This window comes from Panthera leo, chromosome D1, assembly GCF_018350215.1.
Source record: "Panthera leo isolate Ple1 chromosome D1, P.leo_Ple1_pat1.1, whole genome shotgun sequence".
Classification (NCBI taxonomy): domain Eukaryota; kingdom Metazoa; phylum Chordata; class Mammalia; order Carnivora; family Felidae; genus Panthera; species Panthera leo.
In genome coordinates, this window is record NC_056688.1 from 37,062,018 (window position 1) to 37,079,025 (window position 17,008).

The window sequence follows — 17,008 nt, forward strand, 5'->3', positions numbered from 1 at the left end:
CTTGATTTGTGTTTCCCTGATCACCAAAAACAATATATTTTTTATGTACTGTAAAACTGTTTTAGATTTTATTGCATTTGGGTTTCAATTCAAGAGCTTTTTATGCCACTAGACCAGGGCATGTATTTGACATGGATAGTAAAATCTGAAAGCAAAAGGAACTTATATTTTGTCTGAGACCTTGTAAAATGTCACTCTCAGCATCACTGAATTTCAGTCATTTTTATATATAACTATACCATAATTAGTCTTATTTCTGTGATGTACATAAACATTTGAGAATGAACTTTCTACTTTATGAATGAAAATTATCATGAAGATGATCAATTGTATATATATATATATCATTTAAAAAAATTTTAAGTATATTTATTTATTTTGAGAGAGAGAGCGTGTGTGCATACAAGCGGGGGAGGGGCAGAGAGGAGAGACAAAGTCCCAAGCAGGCTTTGCACCATCAGCACAGAGCCAGATGTGGGGCTTGAACTCATGAACTGTGAGATCATGACCTGAGCCAAGAGAGTCGGACACTTAACTGACTACGCCACCCAGGTGCCCCTATATACAAATATATCTTAATCACATAGCTCTACACTATCTTCTAAGACTCCACTTAAACTTTTAAAATCAAAGTTATTTTTGAGTCATAGGGTAGGTCTATTTTTAATTTTTTGAGGAACCTAGCACTGCTAGGAATTTACCCAAGAGATACAGGAGTACTGATGCATAGGGGCACTTGTACCCCAATGTTTATAGCGGCACTCTCAACAATAGCCAAATTATGTCCATCAACTGATGAATGGATAAAGAAATTGTGGTTTATATACACAATGGAGTACTACAGGGCAATGAGAAAGAACGAAATATGGCCCTTTGTAGCAACGTGGATGGAACTGGAGAGTGTGATGCTAAGTGAAATAAGCCATACAGAGAAAGACAGATACCATATGTTTTCACTCTTATGTGGATCCTGAGAAACTTAACAGAAACCCATGGGGGAGGGGAAGGAAAAAAAAAAAGCGGTTAGAGTGGGAGAGAGCCAAAGCATAAGAGACTGTTAAAAACTGAGAACAAACTGAGGGTTGATGGGGGGTGGGAGGGAGGGGAGGGTGGGTGATGGGTACTGAGGAGGGCACCTTTTGGGATGAGCACTGGGTGTTGTATGGAAACCAATTTGACAATAAACTTCATATATTGAAAAATAAATAAATAAAACAAATAAATAAATACAAACAAAGTTATTTTTGAAAGGATCACACTTTTTCAAGTTGATGCAAAACTGTAAACTGATTAAAACTTAACATCAATTGTAAAATAAAGGCATACAAATATTTATATATACTTATAGTACACATATTTAAATGCTATTGAAAGATATTGAAATTAGTCAATTATGCTGTGACACAGAGCTCCTTGAGGTAGAGATTATATTATCTGACCACAGAACCCTACATCGGAAAATGAAATAAAATACATGACATAGAATACTGTCACCAAAACACACTAGATTTTAATAAAGAAAAGTTGCCATCAAAAAGAACACAGGGACAGGCGTCTGGTTGGCTCAGGTGGCTAAGCATCTGACTCTTGATTTTAGATCAAGCCCTGCATAGGGCTCTGCAGTGACAGTGTGGAGCCTGCTTGGGATTCTCTCTCTCTCCCTCTATCTGCCCCTCGCCCACTTGCTCTCTCTCTGTCTCAAAATAAATAAATAAACATCTAAAAATTAAAAAAAAAAACCCACAGAAAGAATAGACTTAACTTTTGGTAAAATGGAAGCATAACTTACAATACCTCTCTGTCACCTAAAAAACAAAGTATAATTTCCTTAGCTTGATACTCAGATTGCTCATCGTCTTGCCCATAAACACACAGATCCTCTATCAGATCTCTCACTCCAGTTTCCATTTTACTCAATATTCAGTCTTTGTGGTTTCAGGTCTTCTTGGCTCCACTCATACAAATTCCTTATCTGTTTAACAGGATTTTGACTGAGATAGATATTAAATTCGATGTAAGAATGATGTGTAAACTCAGGCCACAATTTTTCCAGCAGATATTGATAACAGGTACAGACGCCGCATTTCGCAACTGTCATGAATAGTGCTGCTTCTGAGCATTTGTGTACAAGATTTTGTCTGTAAATATGTTTTCATTTCTCACGAAGTGGCACTTTTGTAGTTTTTTTAATGTTTATTTTTTTATTTTTGAGAAAGAAAGAGAGAGAGAGAGAGAGAGAGAGAGAGCATGAGCAGGGGAGGGACAGAGAGGGAGGGAGAGGATCCCAACAAGGATCCACACTATCAGCACAGAGCCCAACGTGGGGCTCGATCTCATAACCATCAGATCATGACCTGAGCCAAAATCAAGAGTGGGATGTTTAACTGACTGAGCCACCCAGGAGCCCCTCATTGTAGTTTTGATTTGAATTTCCCTATTGATTAATAATATTGAGCATTTTTTGTGTTTTATGTGTGCATATTTCTTTCAAGAAAAAGCTATTCAAATCTTTTTCAATTTTTCATTGTTTTCATTTTTGTAATGTAAGAGTGTTTTGTGTATTCTAGATATTAGTCTGTTATCAGAAATATTTATAAATATTTTCTCACATTCAGTGGGTTTTTTGTTTCATTTTCTTGATGGTGTCTACTAAAGAACAAAAATTATTAATTTGATATAATTCAGTTTACTTTTTTTCTGTTGCAGCTTGTGGTTTTAGAGTCGTATCTAAAAGACTATTGTCTAATCTAACGTCATAAAGATTTGTGCCTAGTTTTTTTCTTCATTTTCATAGTTTTAGTTGTTACACTTAGATCTTTGATATATTTTAATAATTAATTTTGTATATGGTGTGAGGTAGAGGTCCAACTTCATTCTTTTGCATATAGATATCTGTGGCCTTGATCTATTGTATGTGTATCCTTCTGCCAGCACCACATTGTCTTAATTACTATATATTTGTAGTACATTTTGAAATCTTAAAATGTAAGTCCTACACCTTTGTTCTGTTTTTTGAATCCACTATAATTAACATACAGTGTTATAATAGTTTCATGTGTACATTAGAGTGATTCAACAATTCTATATATTACTCAGTGCCCATCACAGTAAGTGTACTCTTAATCTCCTTCATCTATTTCACCCATCCCCCCCACCCAACTCCCCTCTAGCAAAGACCAGTTTGATAACTGTATTTAAGGTCTGTTTTTTGGTTTGTCTCTTTTTTTTAGCTTGTTCATTTTTTGTTTCTTAAATTCCACATATGAGTGAAATACTCTGATATCTGTCTTCTTTGATTTCACTTAGCAATATACTCTTTAGATCCATCCATGTTGTTGCAAATGGCATGATTATAATCTTTTTTATGGCTAAGTAATATTCTATTATATATACACCACCTCTTCTTTATCCATTCATAAGTCAATGGATACTTGGCTGCTTCCATAATCTGGCTATTGTAAATAATGGTGTTATAAACATAGGGGTGCACATATCCTTTTGAATTAGTGTTTTTATATTCTTTGAGAAAATACCCAATAGTTCATTTGCTAGATCATATAGTAGTTCTATTTTTAAATTTTTGTGGTACCTCTATACTATTTTCCAGAGTGGCTGTGCCAGTTTGAATTTCCACCAACAGTGCATGAGTGTTGCTTTTCCTCCACATCCTCAACAACATCCATTGTTTCTTGTGTTGTTGATGTTGGTCATTCTGACAGGTGTGAAGTGATATCCCATTGTAGTTTTAATTTTCATTTCCATGATAGTAAGTGATGATGAGCATTTTTTCATGTATGGCTATCTGTATGTCTTCTTTGGAGAAATTTCTGTTCATGTCTTCTGCCCATTTTTAAATTGGATTATTTGCTTTTGGGGTGTTTAGTTTTATATGTTCTTTGTATATTTTAGATACAAACCGTTTATCAAATATGCCATTTGCAAATATCTTCTCCCATTCAGTAATTGACTGTTTCCTTTGCTGTTTATTTTTGCTAACTTTGTTCTTTTTCACAATTGTTTTGACTATTCAGGGTCCCTTACATTTTCATGTCACTATTAAGATACACTTGTCCATTTCAGCAAAGATGGAAGTTGGAATTTTGATAAGGATTGCATTGAACCTGTAGATCAGTTTGGAAAGTATTACCATCTTAACAGCATTGAATCTTCCAATTTATAAATACAAGATGTCTTTCAATTTATTTAGGCCTTATTTAATTTCTTGCAATGATGCTTTGTAGTTTTCAATGTACATGGTTTGTACTTTTTGTTAAATTTATTCCTCAGTATGTTATTCACTTTGATGCACTTGTAAATGCAATTGTTTCCTTAAATTCATTTTTGGATTATTTGTAATCTAGTAATTCTATGGGTTAGAATTTCAACATGAGTTTCACTGGGATAAAAGCAATGTATCAGCAGAATTATATTTCTTTCTGGAGGCTCTAGGGGAGACTGGGTTTATTTATACTTTCCATTTTCTAAAGTCTGCTCATATTCCTTGGATCATCATACTTCTTCCCTCTATTAGCAAAAACAGTGGAATTATTCTTATATCATATTAGTCATGACTTTGGTTCTATAATCACATCTCTTTCTTTGACCCTTATCCTCAGCCACCTTCTCCTCCTCCTCCTCTTTCTCCTCCTTCCCCCTCTTCTCCTCCTCCTCCCTCTCCTTCTTCTTCTCCTTCTCCTTCTCATTCTTCTTCTTCTTCTTCTTCTTCTTCTTCTTATTATTATTATTATTATCTTGTTCTTGTTCCTGTTCGTCTTGTTCTTCTCCTTCTAGTTCTTGCTTTCATTCTCCCTCTCATTCTCTTTCTTCTTTTTTTCCTTCTTCTTTTTCTTCCTTTTCTTCTTCTTCCTCTTGTTCTTTTCTTGGAGTCTTGTGATTAAAATAGCTTTACTTTGATAATTTAAGATAACCTCTATGTTTTAAGGTGTTGAATGTTTTAATTAGCAACTTTGATTCCATTTGCAACCTTAATTTCCTTCACCATATAGTCTAAAGTATTTAAGACTCCAGAGATTTGAATGTGGATATCTTTGGAAGCCATTATTCTACCTACCATGGCAGATATTCCTTTTGGAATGTTGCTAGGTTTAGTTTACTAGTATTTTGATGAGGATTTTTACACCTATGTTCACAACAGTTATTGGTCTGTGGTTTTCTTATAATGTCATCATCTGGTTTTAGTATTAATAATATACTGTCCCCACAGAGAGAGCAAGAAAATATTCTCTCTCTCTCTCTCTATCTGTCTGTCTTTAAGTTTGAGAAGCATTAGTTTCAATTCTTTTTTAAATACTTGTACAATTTGCCAATGAAGCCGCCTGGTCCTGGGATGTTTTTAGAAAAAATTTTCTGACTACTGCTTTAATCTTTTTACTTGTTATTGGTCTGTTTTTGTTGTATGCAGTGTTCTATAGATGTCTATTAAGTATAGGTGGCTTATACTGCCATACAAGTCTTTTAATTCCTTTTTGATCTTCTATTTAGTTGTTCTACCATGAAAGTGGGTATTGAAGTCTTCAACTATTATTATTACTGCTGAACTATGCATTCATTTCTTCAGTTCTGTCCATTTTTACTCCAATTATTTTGAGACTGTAGTATTATTTGTGTATATACTTACAATTGTTTTATCTTCTTGATGGATTAACACTTTTATCTCTACAAAATGTCTTTAATTACCTGTAGTAAAAAGATTTGTTTTAAAATCTATTTTGACTAATATTAGTATAGACACTCCCACTCTCTTTGGTCTACTATTTGCATAGCATATCTTTCCAATTGTTTTACTTCCAACCTATTTGTATCTTTGAATCTGAAGTGTTTCTCTCGATCTTCTTCTCGATCTTCTTGGCCCACGGTTTCTCCCACAGGGGAAAGTCAGAGCATAGCAAGTGTTTATCCAGATTCTCCAGCCATGCAGGACATTGCTGATGAGGCCCACTTCTTTCTCATCCCATTTATACCACTGAGGTGATTGGCATGACAGAAAGACTTTAAGAGTTGAGGGGTAAAGCAATCAGGGCTTGAAACTGATTAAAAGGCTGTGGATCTCAGAATTTCCAAAATGATCCTAAGTAAGGACAAAGCTAGAAGCGTCACACTTCCTGATTTCATACTATATTACGAAGTTATACTAATCAAAACAGCTTGCTACTGGCATAAAAACAGATACACAGACCAGTGGAACATAATCAAAAGCCCAGAAATGAACCCACAGATTATATTCAACTAATGTTTGACATGTGCGCCAAGAACACAAAATGGGAAAATGATAGTCTCTTCAATCCATGGTGTGAAATCATTCTCATACATTTGTTCTTTAATCATTTTCTGGGGCACCTGAGTGACTCAGTTGGTTAAGCATCCAACTCTTAGTTTCAGCTCAGGTCATGATCTCACAGTTTCATGAGTTTGAGCCCTGCTTGGGATTCTCTGTCTCCCTCTCTCTCTGCACCCCCACCAACCCATGCTGCCTCTGTGTCTCAAAATAAATAAATAAGCTTTAAAAAAAGAAAGATATCATTTTCTTTAGGTTTTTTAATGTATTAAAATAGCTAAATTAAAGTCTCTGTCTAGTAAATTCACAAAGGGCTTTCCCAATGATATTTTCACAAGGATTTCATAAAACTTCTTTTTTTTTCCTCTTTAGGGACCACTCTTTTTGTTTCTTCTAATAACTTTTACTAAAAAGTGAGCATTTTAAGTAATATAATGTGGCCATTTCGCAAATCAATTAGTTTCTTCTCTCGAGGGTTTGTTGTTGTTGTTGTTTATGTTGTTATTGCTGTTGCTGGGTATTTGGTAAGTTTTCTAAGCTAAGTCTGTAAAGTTTGTGTTTTTTATAGGGTCACTGAAGTCTCTGCCTAGTTGCCTTAATAACCAACTAATGATTGAACATAGATTCCTTTAAATACCTGTAACCACTAAGATCCCAGATTTTCCCAAAGCACTCTGTTGTCTGTTGAGTAATACCTTTGCACATCTGTCTTATCTGTCACTTCCTTCATCTACAGAATCTCCAGGTCAGTCAGAGAGGTAAGAGTACAGGGCCTTCTGAGGTCTTTTTTAAGCATGCACAGCCTCATGCATGAGCACAGTTCTAAATATAAGAGATTCCAAGGACTTTTCAAAGAACGTTCCAAAGATTCTCTAGATATATCCAGAAGTTGTCCCTTTTAAATATTTTGATCAGTTTGTCATTTGCCACAAGAGTTATTGCCTCAGGCAATTGCCACTGATTTATTTTCAACAAATGCCCCTAGAAAAATGCTGTTTACACTGGATGAGCTCTGAATCAGATTAAAGACAGACCTTCTGAGTGGATTTTCTAGGGAAGTGCCACAAAAGTCAAATAATGATAGGCAAGAATAGGTCTTTGGAGGAGCTCCAATTCCATACACACTCCCCAGTGGCTGCTAGACAACTTTTCAACATGACTATAGGACTGTCGCTTTTCAAGAGGTAAGAGGATAATAGGGTAAATTAAAATGCCACAACGCTAACCCTCCTTACCAACACTGAACCATTTTTCTTGAATAAACATTCACAAGACTATTGTAGACTTTTGGTTAATTTTGAGTTCTGGAAATGTTGATTTTTATCAAAATTGCTTTCATGAAGGAGCACATTTTCAAAGGTTTTTACACCATCATTTCTACTCATGTTTCTTTATAGAGACACTAGATGCTGGTACTCTGTGGTATATCATTTTAATCCTAAGGAGCTCTTGGATAAATTTTTCATGAAATTCCTGTAAAGAGTATATAGAAATGTAGATTGGATAATAGTACAATTAAGCAAATTCACAGATAACTTAGTATAACCAATGAATTGATTAATAAATTTGTTTAAAACTAGAAGGAGGTCTCCAATGGCTTTGTTTTTGGTTTTATATCACTCAGCTTCTGAACAATTTGGATAAATTTGAATAAATAAATAAGATTTTTAAGTCAAATTTTCAAAAGTAGTTTTATATTTTTAAATGAGGTATCTTATTTTTTAAAATATTTTGATAGGCTGAACCACTGAGCAAATGTATTTCAGTGTTTTTAAATATGTTGATAGGCTCAAACAGCAACATGACCCAATAAAGTCTTTTATTTGACTTTTAAAATTAATTGCCTTTTGCATATTAGAAGGAGAAAGTTAATGGCAATCTGTGGTAGAAAAGGAAGAAGAGAGAAAAAGAAAAAAGGAAGAAAAGAAAACTAATAGTTTTAGTTGACTTTTGAAATGCTATGTGTTAACAATAGCGCAAACTTATGACTGGTATACACACATATGCACAATAGCGCAAACTTATGACTGGTATACACACATATGCACACAACTTCTCTCAGAAATATTAATTCTTAAGATATTTGTTGAGCACATAATATGTGCAATCTACTCGGTTAGATACTGTATTTACAAAGATTTATGGCAAAAGTACAGGCTTTGCCCTCAGTGAAATCATTAACAATCAAGATAAATTAAAACAAATCATAAAACAATATAGTAAATGTTACATTACAAGTAAGCAAAAAGTGGACACTCAAACAGAAGGATTAATTCTGTTCAAAGAAGTTTGGTGAGTAAGTACACTTTAACAGGCACACACAGGTTTGGAGAGCTTTCCAGTGACTAGAAATAAATTGGTGTGTATTAAGCATTTAGTATGTGTTCGGTGTGTAATAAAAAATCATAATAAAACAGGCATTTCTTGGCTTTGAGGAGCACAATCTACTGAGACACTTCTCACCAGCAGAGAGAACTTCCTAACCTCCTTCAAGTGAAAATTTGCTGAAGGATCTTAATCAGTAATTAAATTGGCAAAAGTACCCTCTGCAGATGACCTCCCTCAGTTTCACACTGGTGAAAAGTAAAACTTCAATTCACATTGTAACAATTTCTATGGAAATGTATTTGGGTGGATTAGAGATGAACAAAAAAGATTAGAGTCCTATGCCACTACTCATAAAACTCTAATACAAAGTCAGCACAATCATCCGACTTTTAATTAAAGCTTTGAAAGTAGTTCTACCTCCATAATGTGCTAGACTCCTCTGAACTTCTTATTACACAAGCATTTTTTCCATCAAATGGCTACAGCAACTCTAAGCCCTGAACAAGATTTACAATATCACAGATTGGATGACAGATAATGGCAAAAGCTAAAGATACTAAATAATTATTGGTGCCATCTGTACTCTTTGAAAAACATCCTTTTGGAGAGTGCATTTCCGAATCTTACAAAAATAGAATTTGTGCAAAGAAAATAAAAATGTTAAATTTAAGTTACATGAGAGAAAGGATACTAAGAATTCACAGGGAGGAACATAGATCTAATTTACAAGAAATTGACACAAAATTATTTATAACAGGATAGTTTTTCAGATAAGCATCTACACTGACTAAATAGGTTACATTTTCTATTCATCTCTTCATATCAGACATAGCAAATGCCACCTAATCCTTAGTCATGCGGTCATTCTGATAGTTTTTCTACTCTACAAACTGAAATTTTGGTTACTCTTGACAGTGGTACACAAATATTCAATGTGAAAAAAAATATAGTAACTGTATATGCATATGGTCTTTTCAGATCTTTCTGCGTCGATAGAGTTAATCATAAAAAAATGTAAGTAGATGTCTTTGTAAAAGTATCAAGTTTGATGATTATTCTAAACCCAGAACAGCATGTGTTTTCTTGGTTTCTGGCTCTTTCCTAAAGAGAGAGGAAAAATATCCCAGAATACCTACACACACCTCTATCAGGGTTTCTCCAGAAGCAACTCACAGGAAGAAATGATAAAGAAAAAGAGTTTTAAGGAAGGTAGTTGCAGCAAGTGCACATTAGTATTTGCCAGGTGCTTATAAAATAGAACACACGTATTTTTACACAGAGCACTTTGCATGCACCCTGTTTTATTTAATTCACGACAAATACTCAAAGAGGATTGTTGTCGTTTTTAAATAAGAAAATTGAGTTAAATTACTTACTCAAACTCAGATCTTTCTGTACTATTTCCATCATATCACACAGCTGATGAAAACCTAGAGAAGTGGTTAAATTGAATCACTGAAAAGAGAGAATCTAGAGCGGATTGGAAGCTAGAGAAATGCGAACAGTATCAACATGGAACAATTAAAACATGTAATACTTACTGTGTAAGAAGGTAAGATTCGAGAAGACTCATTTTAGAGGAGTGTAGCATTCTCCCAATGACAAGAGCTTAAAGTGGGAGGACCATGAAGAATGATGCCATTATCATATGTTGACAAATTTGCTATCCAATAAATCCTTTTTTTACTTCTCAGAGTTGCTGTTGCAGTTTAGCAAAAAGTTTCAACTCCTGCGGAAGTGAAACTACTTTTACATTTATTTATTTATTTATTTATTTATTTATTTATTTATATTTAAAACCAATTTAGTTAACATGTAATGAAATAATGATTTCAGGAATAGTGATTCATCACTTAAATATAACACCCAGTGCTCATCCCAACAAATGTCCTCCTTAATGCCCATCACCTATTTAGCCCTTCCCGCCACCTAATACCTCACCAGCAACCCTCAGTTTGTTCTCTGTATTTAAGAGTCTCTTATGGTTTGTCTCCCTCTCTGTTTTCATCTTATTTTTGCTTCCCGTCCCTTATGTTCATCTGTTTTGTTTCTTAAATTCCACATATAATGAGCACATGTGTTTTTCTTACTGACTTGTTTTGCTTAACCTAATACACTTTAGTTCCATCCACAATGTTGCAAATGGCAAGATTTCATTCTTTTCATTGCCAAGTAGTATTCCATTGCATATATGTATCACATCTTCCTTATCCATTCATTGTTTGATGGACATTTGGGCTCTTCCCATAATTTGGCTGTTGTTGCTAGTGATGCTATAAACATTGGGGTGCAGGTGCCCCTTTGAAACATCATTTTGTATAAAAAACTGGATAAAAACTTGTAGTGCAATTGTTGGGTCATAGGGTAGTTATATTTTTAATTTTTTCAGGAACCTCCATACTGTTTTCCAGAGTGGCTGCACCAGTTTGCATTCTGACCAGAAGTGCAAAAGGGATCCTCTTTCTCTGCATCCTCGCCAACATCTGTTTTGCCTGAGTTGTTAATTGTAAACATTCTGACTGTTGTGAGGTGGTATCTCATTGTGGTTTTGATTTGTATTTCCCTGTTGATGAGTGATATTGAGCATTTTTTCATTTGTTTGTTAGCCATCTGGATATCTTCTTTGGAAAAGTGTCTACTCATGTCTTTTGTTCATTTCTTTACTGGATTATTTGTTTTGGGGTGTTGAGTTTGTTAAGTTCTTTATAGGGATACTAACCCTTTATCTGGTATGTCATTTGCAAATATCTTCTCCCATTCCATCAGTTCCCTTGTAGTTTTGCTGATTGCTTCCTTCGCTGTGCAGAAGCTTTTTATCCATTTCCCTGAACTCTACAACTCTAACCCCCTGTTCAGTTTATGACAATCCCTATTCTAATCCCAAAGTATCTCTTCAGTCTATTTCTATCTCCATCACCGCATTAATCTGGCCATCATTAACTCTTGGTGGACTTTTGAACAAATTCCTAACAGATTTTCCCACTTCAACTATTCTTTTTAAAATATTAACATAATTATCTGTTTGCTTAGGCATCTTATTTGCCCGACTCCTAGAGAAGGAATGCAATCCTCTCTGATATGCCACTGCCTCCACAGCACTCCACAGTTCATTTGTGTTAATGAATAAACCCACATACATTCATTCACTATTTTTTTAACTTGAAGTTGAGTGATCAGTCCCAAAGAGACAGTATTCGTACTATATTAATTCTTCAGATTTGAGGTTATGTAAAAAGTATATTAGGCTATCATATGCACATTATCTAAACACCATTAAAATGTTCCTTACTCATCTGCATACATATTTTCTTACACTTAGTTTTAGTATTTTCTATTTCTAGCCAAAGATGTAATAATAGAATACACTGTCTACTACCTAGCTTTCAAACTGCATGAAACTCATGTTTGGCATTGCTTTTTTGTAGATTAGCAAGATAGATGTTGGTGCTGTTGGATTAACTTCCCAAGATTGAAAGAAAATTACATTTTTTCACTGTTCTTATTAGTGCTAATAATTAGTACCATTTATTATGATACATGTTTCCAAAACAGTGGTAATTGAAGTGGGAAACACGCCTTAAAAATGTGTCTGTCCAGAAACCTTTTTGTAAATCCCTTCACACAGCTTTGTGTGTGTGTGTGTGTGTGTGTGTGTGTGCGCGCGTGTGCATTTCTCCTATATATGTGTCAGTATATGTGTCACATAATTTTCTTAACACATGCCTTTCCCCACAAAGGTGAGTTATTCAACACTATATCCTGGGATCACCTGAGGGGCTCAGTCGGTTAAGCACCTGACTTTAGTTCAGGTCATGATCTCACAGTTTGACTTTGAGCCCCACATCGGGCTGTCTGCTGGCAGCACAGAGCCTGATTCAGATCTTCTGTCTCCCTCTCTGCCCCTGCCCCACTCTCATGCACTCTCTATCTCTCAAAAACAGACATTAAACTTTTTTTTTAAAAAACCTATCTTCTGAACTTTTAATTCTGCCATGACAGAGTAATTGGTACAGCACTTACTTGGATCATACTATGAACAACTGTAAGATGTGACAAAATATATAAGACAAACTGTTATTTCATTTTTCCTTTGTTGACATTTGCACTGAAGAATAAAAGATGAGTAAAACTTCTCACAACTTAATGTCAATCACAGTGCCAAATTCTACAAAGAGCATTGTATTCTTCACTGCTATGCATTACAGCATATTAATATTAATATTAATATTATTTACATATATTTTAATTCTACTTAATGTCCTTGATAAAGCAGTATAATTTTTAAATTTTGTTACATTTTGAGGCTGCATATATATTTTATTAGTCTTTGTATGTGAATAAAGCTCTTTTGCCATACACCAAAATATAATAGTTGTTTCAATTAAAAGCATTTATCCAATAATTTGAGTTGTGTGTTGACCTAATTATTTTTTTCATGAAACACCAACCTTACCTGAAAGATTATTAGCCAAAAAAAGGTGATTGGCTATTCAGATTTGGATATTTTGCAGACATTTTCTAAAAACTTAATACAGTGAGCCTGTCTCTTTAAGAAAACAATGAATACTACTCATGACTAATGAGAAAATTTTAGCCTTAAAAGAAAAATTATCAGTTTGGTAATCTTGTCTCTGCCTCTATGAGCATGACAACTTCCCACATGTAATGAGGTAATGAGTAGGTGGTATTGGTGAATGTAAATTTCTGATATGGTATAAGAAAATGTGTCAACACTTAGAATAGCTTCATAACTCATGAACCAATATTTTCCAAATTATCCATATGTGATGTTACAAAAAATGGGAAAAAGATTTATTCAAACTACAAGAAAGACAAGTGGATTTAATATATATAAAGCCAAAAAGTTGTGGCTATGATTTTAGATTCCACATTACAACTAACTTCTAAGAAACTACCACTTGTCAGTTTTGGGTTAGTGTCAAAGGGAAATATCTATAATTATCTGGGGAAAAAAAAGCTATTATAATTCTCAACACTTTTAAAAATACATTATCTATGTGAGATAGGATTTTCTTCACATACTGTAACCAAAGCAATAAATGAATGCAAAATTAGATATGATAATCCAGATATCTGCCGTTAAGCCAAGTATTAAAGAACTTTCCAGAAAAGTAAAGCCATGCCATTCTTTCCACAAAATTTTTGTTTTGGAAAATATAGTTATTTTCATGCAACTGTTATTTATGTTAAAATTTAACTCATATATTACTGTTATGTTTAATAGATTTGTAAATAAATACTTCAAAATTTCTCAGTTCTAATTTCTAATATCATACATAGAGATAACTCGCATAAACAAAGGCACTTGAGAATACTCAATAAACTTTAAGATGACAAAGGGGTCCTGAGACCAAAATGTTTGATGAATGCTGCCCTAGGGTAAGGGTTATGTTTTGTAATTAATGATAAAACTGAAACATATATTGCCTAATTAATAAAAGCTAACTTCTTGGAACTAACTGATTTTAGCAAACATTGCTAACTGCCTGATAGAAAAAAATTCATTAAAGTTTAAAAAAGGACAACATAATATCAACACGTATCTTTTCATCTACAATGTCCAGCAGATGACTAGAAATATTAAATATTCTAAAAATTAAAAAAAGGGCCAGTAATCAAGAAAAATGTTAGCGACAGAAACAGACAGATCCCAAGATGATTCATATGTCGGAATCAGAAGACAAGTACTTTAAAAGAGTACTAAACGTATCAAGGATCTAAACATATTCAAGGATTAAGACAAAGGAACACAAAGGAAATATCAGCAGAATAGACACCATTAAAAGAACCAAATGAGAGTCTATAGTGGAAAAGCACAACATCATACAAAAATAAAATAAAATAGACTTAAGAGTAGATTGGAAATGGCAGAAAAGAAGGTGAATGAATACGAAATGAGTAGATGAGTAGGAACCATCTTCCCAGAGGAACAGAAAGGGGAGAGAAATGGATAGAAACACAAAATAAATAGAGCCTCATTTTACACTGTATTTCAGGGAAGTGTAAACAATTCAAAGTGGTTCAATTACCTGCAGTTGGAGGCCCCTGGCTGGCTCAGTCAGAAAAGCAGGCTACTCTTGATCTTGGGATAGTGAATTCGAACCCCACACTGGGTGTAGAGATCACCTAAATAAAAACCTTTTTAAAAATTACCTGCAGTTGGAATTTCAAAAGAAAAGGAGAGATAGAATGGAACAGGGGGGAAAAAAGTTGACATTATATGGCCAAAATTTCCAAATTTGGTAAAAAATACAAGTATCTTTGTATCCTGTGAGCAGAAAGTCATATCTATGCAGTTCATACTCAAAGTACTGAAAACCAAAGGAGAAAGAACAAATAAGAAAACATTCAGGGGTGGAGAAAATACATCTTACCATCAGGAAAGCAATGACAAAAATAACATGCAATTTCTCAAAGAGGGAACAAGAAAAAGGAAGCCAAAATAAGATGAACAGCATCTTTACAGCACCAGAAGATGTCTTAGAGGGGATCCAAAAAGCACAAACCAGTTATAAACTGTATTTTATCCAAATTATAATTGCTGGTCATTGAGTACACCATTGAAATACATCATGAAAACTTAAGCCTCACACATGGAGAAAACATTTCAATTCATGTATCTGACAGAACATGGAAAAAACTTCTATAAATCAATAATAAGAATAGAGACAACTCAGCTTTTCAAATGGGCACAAAATTTGACCAGACACCTAGCAAAGGATGACCTAAAAATTATTGATAAGAATATTAAAATACTCTTAATATTAGTCATCAGGTAGATGCAAATTAAATGATAATGTAATACTACATCACACTCACAATCATAGCTAAAATCAAAAAGGCTCACAGCACCAAATGGTAAGGGTGTGAAGCAAGTGGAGTCTCATTTATTGTTAATGAGAATATAAAGTTAAGTGGACAACCACTGTGAAAAACAATGTGGCCATTTCTTATGAAATTAAATATATAAATGCATCTACTCCGTAATTCAAAGCATATATCCCATGTTGCCAAAAATTGGAAACATCTCAAATGTTCATCAGCAGGCGTATGGATAAACAAATCATTGTATGCTAATATAATGAAATACTTAGCAATATGAAATAAATCCCAAATCCATTATATTGACCAAAAAGCCAGACACAAAAGAGTGCATACTATGTGTTTTCATTAATATGGTACAAGAGCAGGCAAAACTAATCTATGGTGATTGAAATGCAAATCACAAGGAAACAAACTGTAACTGTGAGGAATAGATGTTAATTAAGCTTATTGTAGTAATCATTTTGCAATATATACATCTATCAGATCATTATGTTGTACAGTTTAAACTTATAGAATGTTATTTGTCAATTATATCTCAATAAAACTGGAAAATATAGGTTTCTTACAGACATCTAGGAAGTTTTCTACGGTGATAGATATGTCCTATCCAGACTGGAATGCTTCTTACACAAGTGTACCCATTTGTCAAAACCTCATAATATACACTGAAAATTGTTCTTGTACACAGACTTGAAGTGTTTGTTAATTTTACCTCAATATAAAGAAAATTATCTTCTTGCCAAAGCATCATCTGATTGACCCTACTTAACCCTGAATAAACAATCTGCAATTATGACTCACTAATTCAATTCCCACCCTACTTGAACCTAAATCTATGCCGTTTAAATACCTGATTCCTCGTATATGAAATTGTACAATTGGAACACATGGGTTTATAGTATAACTTTCTCATATAAAATTTATATGGCCACACTTACTAAGTGTCATTCAAAAGTTAACCCAGAAGGCCTGGGTGACTCAGTTGGTTGAGCATCTGACTCGTGGTTTCAGCTCAGGTCATGATCTTACAGGTTATGGGATTGAGCCCCACATCAGGCTGTGTGCTGAGTGTGGACCCTGCTTGGGATTCTATCTCGCCTTCTATCTCTGCCCCTCCTCTGTGTGCATGCTCTCTCTCTCTCTCTTTCTCTCTCTCTCTCCTCAAAATAAACTTTTTTTCAATGTTGAATAACGCAGGTTGAATAATAGCTCCTAGACTGTTGATAACAATTATGTCATGTATTTTTTAATATCCATACTTCCAAAAACAAGCTTTTCTAAAAAAATCAATAATGGAATCTGATAGGAGATTATGCATTTTCATCTGCCTTTTACACAGCATCAAGATGATGTTGTAAGAGGGGGAAGGGGGGGGGGTGTAAAAGAAGCATATCTACCAAGAGTAAAAAGCCCGGAGAGGTGACTGAAGATAAATAAATCCAGATTGGAGGAAGCAAACGTAAGAACGAAGCAGGTTTAGAAAACTAGATTTATAATGGGATAGTATTAGCAGTCACCACTTTAATAATATATGATTTT

General features: G+C 34.1%; 1 protein-coding gene across 1 annotated transcript in view; it reads left to right on the forward strand.

Annotated features, from left to right (window-relative positions):
- The window catches only part of LOC122201167 (60S ribosomal protein L10-like), a 135,190-nt gene that overhangs the window by 19,877 nt on the left and 98,305 nt on the right, over positions 1 to 17,008 (forward strand).